Source organism: Oncorhynchus clarkii, chromosome 17 (assembly GCF_045791955.1).
Source record: "Oncorhynchus clarkii lewisi isolate Uvic-CL-2024 chromosome 17, UVic_Ocla_1.0, whole genome shotgun sequence".
Taxonomy (NCBI): Eukaryota; Metazoa; Chordata; class Actinopteri; order Salmoniformes; family Salmonidae; genus Oncorhynchus; species Oncorhynchus clarkii.
In genome coordinates, this window is record NC_092163.1 from 78537720 (window position 1) to 78547719 (window position 10000).

The 10000-nt window shown below is 43.5% G+C and overlaps 1 protein-coding gene across 1 annotated transcript in view; it reads right to left on the reverse strand.

The window, feature by feature from the left end:
- Positions 1-10000, reverse strand: part of LOC139369947 (glutamate receptor interacting protein 2b) — a 278884-nt gene that overhangs the window by 127799 nt on the left and 141085 nt on the right. The window lies entirely within an intron of this gene.

Below are 10000 nucleotides of genomic sequence, written 5' to 3' on the forward strand. Positions count from 1 at the left end.
GGAGAAAACAGGGCTATTATAGGCCTGCGTCTCAGATAGCACCCTATTCCCTATGTAGTGCACTACTGTTGACCATGGCCCAACATAACCAATTCCAAATCTAGTGCACTACTTTTGACTGGAGTCCATCCTAATCCTGTGTAGTGCACTACTTTTGACAGGAGTCCATCCTAATCCTTTGTAGTGCACTACTTTTTTAGCCCATCCTTGAATGCACTATTATGTAGTGCACTACATGAGGAATATCGTGCTTTTTGAGACACAGACATTGAGAATCAGGCTATCTACTGGCCCATTAGACTACATGGTGGTGACATGAGATGGACGGCCAGATGTCGAATGGTGGAGCACTATAGGTGCTGCTATTGCAACATCCTTGGGGTGAGAAATTGGGTTTATGATATTATGATATTGAAGTAATGTATGATGTTGCCAGTACGGTTGTTGTTTCATGGAAGTCTCCAGGATACCCAAATGCAAATTCTCTTCAGAATAAAACCTCTGACACTATTCTCTTCAGATTAAACCTCTGACACTACTCTCTTCAGATTAAACCTCTGACACTACTCTCTACAGATTAAACCTCTGACACTAGTCTCTACAGATTAAACCTCTGACACTACTCTCTTCAGATTAAACCTCTGACACTACTCTCTACAGATTAAACCTCTGACACTACTCTCTACAGATTAAACCTCCAAAACTACTCTCTACAGATTAAACCTCTGACACTACTCTCTACAGATTAAACCTCTGACACTACTCTCTATAGATTAAACCTCTGACACTACTCTCTACAGATTAAACCTCTGACACTATTCTCTTCAGATTAAACCTCCGACTACTCTCTACAGATTAAACCTCTGACACTACTCTCTACAGATTAAACCTCCGACTACTCTCTACAGATTAAACCTCTGACACTACTCTCTACAGATTAAACCTCCGACTACTCTCTACAGATTAAACCTCAGACACTACTCTCTACAGATTAAACCTCTGACACTACTCTCTACAGATTAAACCTCCGACTACTCTCTACAGATTAAACCTCTGACACTATTCTCTTCAGATTAAACCTCCGACTACTCTCTTCAGATTAAACCTCTGACACTACTCTCTACAGATTAAACCTCTGACACTACTCTCTTCAGATTAAACCTCTGACACTACTCTCTACAGATTAAACCTCTGACACTACTCTCTACAGATTAAACCTCTGACACTACTCTCTTCAGATTAAACCTCTGACACTACTCTCTTCAGATTAAACCTCTGACACTACTCTCTACAGATTAAACCTCTGACACTATTCTCTTCAGATTAAACCTCTGACACTATTCTCTTCAGATTAAACCTCTGACACTATTCTCTTCAGATTAAACCTCTGACACTACTCTCTACAGATTAAACCTCTGACACTACTCTCTTCAGATTAAACCTCTGACACTACTCTCTACAGATTAAACCTCTGACACTACTCTCTTCAGATTAAACCTCCGACTACTCTCTTCAGATTAAACCTCTGACACTACTCTCTACAGATTAAACCTCTGACACTACTCTCTACAGATTAAACCTCCGACTACTCTCTACAGATTAAACCTCTGACACTACTCTCTACAGATTAAACCTCCGACTACTCTCTACAGATTAAACCTCTGACACTACTCTCTACAGATTAAACCTCCGACTACTCTCTACAGATTAAACCTCAGACACTACTCTCTACAGATTAAACCTCTGACACTACTCTCTACAGATTAAACCTCCGACTACTCTCTACAGATTAAACCTCTGACACTATTCTCTTCAGATTAAACCTCCGACTACTCTCTTCAGATTAAACCTCTGACACTACTCTCTACAGATTAAACCTCTGACACTACTCTCTTCAGATTAAACCTCTGACACTACTCTCTACAGATTAAACCTCTGACACTACTCTCTACAGATTAAACCTCTGACACTACTCTCTTCAGATTAAACCTCTGACACTACTCTCTTCAGATTAAACCTCTGACACTACTCTCTACAGATTAAACCTCTGACACTATTCTCTTCAGATTAAACCTCTGACACTATTCTCTTCAGATTAAACCTCTGACACTATTCTCTTCAGATTAAACCTCTGACACTACTCTCTACAGATTAAACCTCTGACACTACTCTCTTCAGATTAAACCTCTGACACTACTCTCTACAGATTAAACCTCTGACACTACTCTCTTCAGATTAAACCTCCGACTACTCTCTTCAGATTAAACCTCTGACACTACTCTCTACAGATTAAACCTCTGACACTACTCTCTACAGATTAAACCTCCAACACTACTCTCTACAGATTAAACCTCTGACACTACTCTCTACAGATTAAACCTCTGACACTATTCTCTTCAGATTAAACCTCCGACTACTCTCTACAGATTAAACCTCTGACACTACTCTCTACAGATTAAACCTCTGACACTACTCTCTACAGATTAAACCCCTGACACTATTCTCTTCAGATTAAACCTCCGACTACTCTCTTCAGATTAAACCTCTGACACTACTCTCTACAGATTAAACCTCCGACTATTCTCTTCAGATTAAACCTCTGACACTACTCTCTACAGATTAAACCTCTGACACTACTCTCTTCAGATTAAACCTCCAACACTACTCTCTTCAACGGCCTGTTCCTGTGTTCTGAAGTCCTACATGAGGGCAAATTACTGTGAGCGTCGAGAAAGAGGATTAATTTTTCATTAAATGCCGCAGTCTTCTCTAAACTTGATCCATAAACTAATACTGTGCTGCTGTGGGGCCTGTCATCAATAATTGTCGCTGGAGTTCTGTTCCTTATGCCTACCCTATTAGATAAAACACTTCAGCTATCTATTCCCCGACACCCACAGGAACACACACACACACACACACACACACACACAGTATTGTCAACACACCAGAAATTGGACAACACAATGATCTGTCTTTGTCACAGTCAGGGGAAGAGTGTTCTTCTCTCTCTGCTCCCGGCTTTAGATTCAGCATTGTTATATTGTTAATCTATAGCCTTCAGAGAGAAGGAGAGTGACAAAGGGACAAAGTCAGTGTTTATCTGGTGCTAGCTAGTGCAGTCGAGTACGGCTGGCGGCTTTTGTTCTTCCTCGTGTGTTTCCTTTCACACAGAAAGACGACTCTAATCACTTCAATTGTGCTACCGTCACCTGTTTGAGCAGTGTGTTCGCGTGTGTGTGTTCCTGTGGGTTGTGTGTGTGTGTGTGCGTGCGTGAGTGTGTGTTTTGCTGCAGAGGAGGCTGGTGGGAGGAGCTATAGGAGGACAGGCTCATTGTTATTGGGCTGGGATGGAATAAATGGAATGGTATTAAACGTGGTTTCCAACCCAAACCACCTCCTCTGCTGGCCTTCGCAGATTCTGCCTTTTAAGCTCCTGAATTTAGTGGACGGTAACCTTTTCCATTTGGCTTGCCAAGTTATCGTACCATTTCTACTGATCTGCGTGCCAAGTTATCGTACCATTTCTACTGATCTGCGTGCCAAGTTATCGTACCATTTCTACTGATCTGCGTGCCAAGTTATCGTACCATTTCTACTGATCTGCGTGCCAAGTTATCGTACCATTTCTACTGATCTGCGTGCCAAGTTATCGTACCATTTCTACTGATCTTTGTGCCAAGTTATCGTACCATTTCTACTGATCTGCGTGCCAAGTTATCGTACCATTTCTACTGATCTGCGTGCCAAGTTATCGTACCATTTCTACTGATCTGCGTGCCAAGTTATCGTACCATTTCTACTGATCTGCGTGCCAAGTTATCGTACCATTTCTACTGATCTGCGTGCCAAGTTATCGTACCATTTCTACTGATCTGCGTGCCAGTTATGATTTTTATATACACATTTTAGTGGAACAGTTTCATTTTCATTTATATTAAAGTAGTCATATCTCAAAATCAATGTCATGTGGTTCATCAAAATTAGATTTAAATTCAAATTATACAAATCCAAAAGCAACTTATTTTGCCATTGGCAATATGTAAAAAAAATAGCCTACATAAAGGCAACCAATCAAAACTTTGCAGCCGGCAGGTAGAAAATATCCCGATAAAAATAAATATCCCATAAATCACACTGGCTATGCATGGCCTGTCTGCAAGGAACTTGATAACATTTGATCAACTATTAACTTGGGTCTGGCCTGAAGCTTGCACGACCAAACTTGCAACACTGGATAAAATATTCTGGAACCTCAAGAGTTTCCGGCTCCAGTGAGCTCCGGACAGACAGACGGACACAGCTGTAGGATATTTGCGCAAGTAATCAGGTAAGTCTATATGTTTCCACTAGATCAGAACATTTATTATGTTTCTCCTTTCATGCTGAGTGGTTATCGAAAGGGAGAAAGCTGGAAAGATTTTTTTAAATAGGCCACATTGAGGAACCATTTTCATTCTCAATGGCTGTAAAAACAAACTTTGTTTACTTGCTTTTTTGAGGCGGAGAAAAAATGCCTTTGAGAAACTCCACTGTGATGGTAAGATAAGACAATCAGAAATACTATCAGATCCCCAAATGGGCACATTTATAGGCCTACATTTGCGCACAGGCCAGGTAGCCTATAGGATTATTTCTATACATAATCAGGTGCATGTCCTTACTCAAGATTGACAGGAGCGCTCTAAACAAAAGACAAGGAATTAATTGACAACTCGTAAAATAGAGTGAGATAAATCAAAAATTTTGCCTCACAACAACGTGTCCTCTCCAACAATGAGAACAGTAAGACTGTAATAATAATAATATATTGAATTGTATGAACATAAATGACCTTAACCAAACAAACAATGTAGATTAGAAATTATGGTAATAAATGGTAAATATACTACTACTGGTGATAATGGTGTCTACACAATGGATTAGTCCACTCAGACAGACCTACACAATGGATTAGTCCACTCAGACAGACCTACACAATGGATTAGTCCACTCAGACAGACCTACACAATGGATTAGTCCACTCAGACAGACCTACACAATGGATTAGTCCACTCAGACAGACCTACACAATGGATTAGTCCACTCAGACAGACCTACACAATGGATTAGTCCACTCAAACATACCTACACAATGGATTAGTCCACTCAGACAGACCTACACCATGGATTAGTCCACTCAGACAGACCTACACAATGGATTAGTCCACTCAGAGAGACCTACACAATGGATTAGTCCACTCAGAGAGACCTACACAATGTATTAGTCCACTCAGACATACCTACACAATGGATTAGTCCACTCAGACATACCTACACAATGGATTAGTCCACTCAGACAGACCTACACAATGGATTAGTCCACTCAGACAGACCTACACAATGGATTAGTCCACTCAGACAGACCTACACAATGGATTAGTCCACTCAGACAGACCTACACAATGGATTAGTCCACTCAGACAGACCTACACAATGGATTAGTCCACTCAGACAGACCTACACAATGGATTAGTCCACTCAGACATACCTACACAATGGATTAGTCCACTCAGACAGACCTACACCATGGATTAGTCCACTCAGACAGACCTACACAATGGATTAGTCCACTCAGACAGACCTACACAATGGATTAGTCCACTCAGAGAGACCTACACAATGGATTAGTCCACTCAGACATACCTACACAATGGATTAGTCCACTCAGAGAGACCTACACAATGGATTAGTCCACTCAGACATACCTACACAATGGATTAGTCCACTCAGACAGACCTACACAATGGATTAGTCCACTCAGACAGACCTACACAATGGATTAGTCCACTCAGACAGGCATGAATCAGACAAGTGTCTCGTGTGCCATAATTTAATAAAAAATATATTTGCCACAGCTCGACTAAAACAAAATCTTGGTCAACCAACAGCCTATCGAACAGCCTAAATGCGGACAGCCCTAGACCAGAGTAATCGGTGTAACCTCAGACTCGGAAGGGCCTCAGAGTCTGTGTTGACAGATCCACCCATCTCCAGTATATAGACTCGCTACACACTACTCTGTCCCTGCATCTGTATGCTCTCTCTGTTGCTGCTGACCCAACTACATCACAGGAGGCTGCAGAGGGGAGAACGGCTCATAACAACGGCCGGAACGGAACAAATGGAATGGCAACAAACACATGGAAACCATGTGTCTGATGTATTTGATCCCATTCCACTCCAGTCATTAACACAAGCCCGTCCTCCTCCCCAATTAAGGTGCCACCACCCTCCTGTGATCTATATAAATAATGGGAATAAAGTATTGTAATTGTAAATCACCAGCTGAGATTTATTGAGTTTTACCTCAGAACACAAGAGACAACTGGAATAGTTAGTCAACAAAAAAAGCTCCTCTCCTCCTCTCATCTCCTCTCCTCTCCCCTTCTCTCCTCTCCTCTTCTCTTCCCTCCTCTCCTGTCCTCTCCAAATACCCTCCTCATGGCCCCCTCTCCTCATGCCCCCCTTCCTCCCTTCCTGTACTCTCTCCTCCTTCCCTTCCCTTCCCTTTCCTCCTCTCCTCTCCTCTCCTCTCCTCTCCTCTCCTCTCCTCTCCTCTCCTCTCCTCTCCTCTCCTTTCCTCTCCTCCACTCTTCTCTTCCCTCCTCTCCTGTTCTCTCTCCTCTCCCCTTCTCTCCTCTCCTCTCATCTCCCCTTCTTTCCTCTCCTGTCCTCTCTCCTTACTCCTGACCCCACCCCTCCCCATTCAATCTCCTCTCCTCTCCTTTCCTCTCCTCTTCTCTTAACTCCTCTCCTGTCCTATCTCTTCTCCCATTCTCTCCTCGCCTGTCCTCTCTCCTTACTCCTGACCCCACCCCTCCCCATCCCATCTTCTCTCCCCTCCCCTCCTCTCCTCTCCTCCCGTCTCCTCTCCTTCTTGTCCCCTCTCTTCTCTTCCCCCCGCTCCTGTCCTCTCAAAAAGCTCCTCTCCTAATGTCCCCCCCTCCTCTTGTCCCCCTTCCTCCATTCCTCTACTCTCTCCTCCTTCCCTTTCCTCCTCTCCTCTCCTCTCCTCTCCTCTCCTCTCCTCTCCTCTCCTCTCCTCTCCTCTCCTCTCCTCTCCTCTCCTCTCCCTCCAAGCCCCTCAGCCGTATTAGCCTCTGCATGCTGTGATAAAGCACTCGACTTTGCACAGCTATAATCCAGATGCCAGAGGGCTTTAAAATCTTCCTAGTCACCTATCAAAGGAGAGGATTTAGCCGTGACGCTAGGCTAGCTACCTAACTTTGGAAGCTCAGTCATCTGTTTTTTTAATTTTATTCTCGTCTTAACGTCATCGTTCCCCCAAAAATCAGCTCAGCCTTACAAGCATCAAAGTGCGTTACACATGGCAGGAGATGGAGCGCTGACACACTGCACCGTGGAAGAGTCAAACTATCGTCACGGACTGTCCCCGAACCATTTGAGAATAAAGGTAAAATCTTGGCTTGGTTTTAAAACCCCATATGTTGTGGGGAAATTACAATTGCTTGAAGTACCTAAGTAGCAAAGTAACAATCCACACAGAATGTTCCCCTCCAATCTGAGTATGAACAGCTGGGAGAAAAGTCAGGTTGGCTCATGTTCCCATACAACTCCACACTGCTCTACCAAGCAAAAAGTCAGTAACTGCTCATAGAGTGGAAATTAGAGGAGAAATTGATTTTATTTACCTTGGTTTCAGAGTAAACTTTTTAAGCAGTTACTGCTAACTGTCCGGACCTCTGGCAGTCTCTATGGGGGTGCCACAGGGTTCAATTCTTGGACCGACTCTCTTCTCTGTATACACCAATGAGGTCGCTCTTGCTGCTGGTGAGTCTCTGATCCACCTCTACGCAGACGACACCATTCTGTATACTTCTGGCCCTTCTTTGGACACTGTGTTAACAACCCTCCAGGCAAGCTTCAATGCCATACAACTCTCCTTCCGTGGCCTCCAATTGCTCTTAAATACAAGTAAAACTAAATGCATGCTCTTCAACCGATCTCTACCTGCACCTACCCGCCTGTCCAACATCACTACTCTGGACGGCTCTGACTTAGAATACGTGGACAACTACAAATACTTAGGTGTCTGGTTAGACTGTAAACTCTCCTTCCAGACCCATATCAAACATCTCCAATCCAAAGTTAAATCTAGAATCGGCTTCCTATTTCGCAACAAAGCATCCTTCACTCATGCTGCCAAACATACCCTTGTAAAACTGACCATCCTACCAATCCGCGACTTTGGCGATGCCATTTACAAAATAGCCTCCAATACCCTACTCAACAAATTGGATGCAGTCTATCACAGTGCAATCCGTTTTGTCGCCAAAGCCCCATATACTACCCACCATTGCGACCTGTACGCTCTCGTTGGCTGGCCCTCGCTTCATACTCGTCGCCAAACCCACTGGCTCCATGTCATCTACAAGACCCTGCTAGGTAAAGTCCCCCCTTATCTCAGCTCGCTGGTCACCATAGCATCTCCCACCTGTAGCACACGCTCCAGCAGGTATATCTCTCTAGTCACCCCCAAAACCAATTCTTTCTTTGGCCGCCTCTCCTTCCAGTTCTCTGCTGCCAATGACTGGAACGAACTACAAAAATCTCTGAAACTGGAAACACTTATCTCCCTCACTAGCTTTAAGCACCAACTGTCAGAGCAGCTCACAGATTACTGCACCTGTACATAGCCCACCTATAATTTAGCCCAAACAACTGCCTCTTTCCCTACTGTATTTAATTTATTTATTTATTTTGCTCCTTTGCACCCCATTATTTTTATTTCTACTTTGCACATTCTTCCACTGCAAATCTACCATTCCAGTGTTTTACTTGCTATATTGTATTTACTTTGCCTCCATGGCCTTTTTTTTGCCTTTGCCTCCCTTATCTCACCTCATTTGCTCACATCGTATATAGACTTGTTTATACTGTATTATTGACTGTATGTTTGTTTTACTCCATGTGTAACTCTGTGTCGTTGTATCTGTCGAACTGCTTTGCTTTATCTTGGCCAGGTCGCAATTGTAAATGAGAACTTGTTCTCAACTTGCCTACCTGGTTAAATAAAGGTGAAATAAAAAAATTAAAAAATTAAAAACATGACCCCCATTTTCTCCTGAACACAATACAACAGAGGCAGGATACTTGTCCACGGGATTAAGGATGTATTTAATGTAGCAAAAATGAATGACATTAACTCATTTTAGATCAAACGAGCAGGTGCTGCCTTTTTGCTTGGTACTGCAGTATGCACAAGGACCACTTCTAACAATCTCCATTGTTACAGAAATACCTTTACTTGAAGAACAGTGCAGTGTGTGTGTGTGTGTGTGTGTGTGTGTGTGTGTGTGGTGCCTACAGTATGTGAATCTCTCTCTCTCTGTGTGTGTGTGTGTGTGTGTGTGTGTGTGTGTGTGTGTGTGTGTGTGTGTGTGTGTGTGTGTGTGTGTGTGTGTGTGTGTGTGTGTGTGTCTGTGTGTGTCTGTGTGTGTCTGTGTGTGGGCGTGCGTGTGTGTGTGTCTGTGTGTGTCTGTGTGTGGGCGTGCGTGTGATTCTGGGATCATATTCAGATATCAATTAGCAGTCATCACAAACACAGGGAGACAGACAATGAGTTGGCAAGGTGCACCGCTGCATCTCTACCTCTACCTCTACCTCTACCTCTACCACTACCTCTACCTCTACCTCTACCACTACCTCTACCACTACCACTACCACTACCACTACCACTACCTCTACCTCTACCACTACCTCTACCACTACCACTACCTCTACCTCTACCTCTACCACTATCTCTACCACTATCTCTACCTCTACCACTACCTCTACCACTACCACTACCTCTACCTCTACCTCTACCTCTACTACTACCTCTACCTCTACCTCTACCACTACCACTACCACTACCTCTACCACTATCTCTACAACTACCTCTACCTCTACCACTACCTCTACCACTACCTCTACCACTACCTCTACCACTATCTCT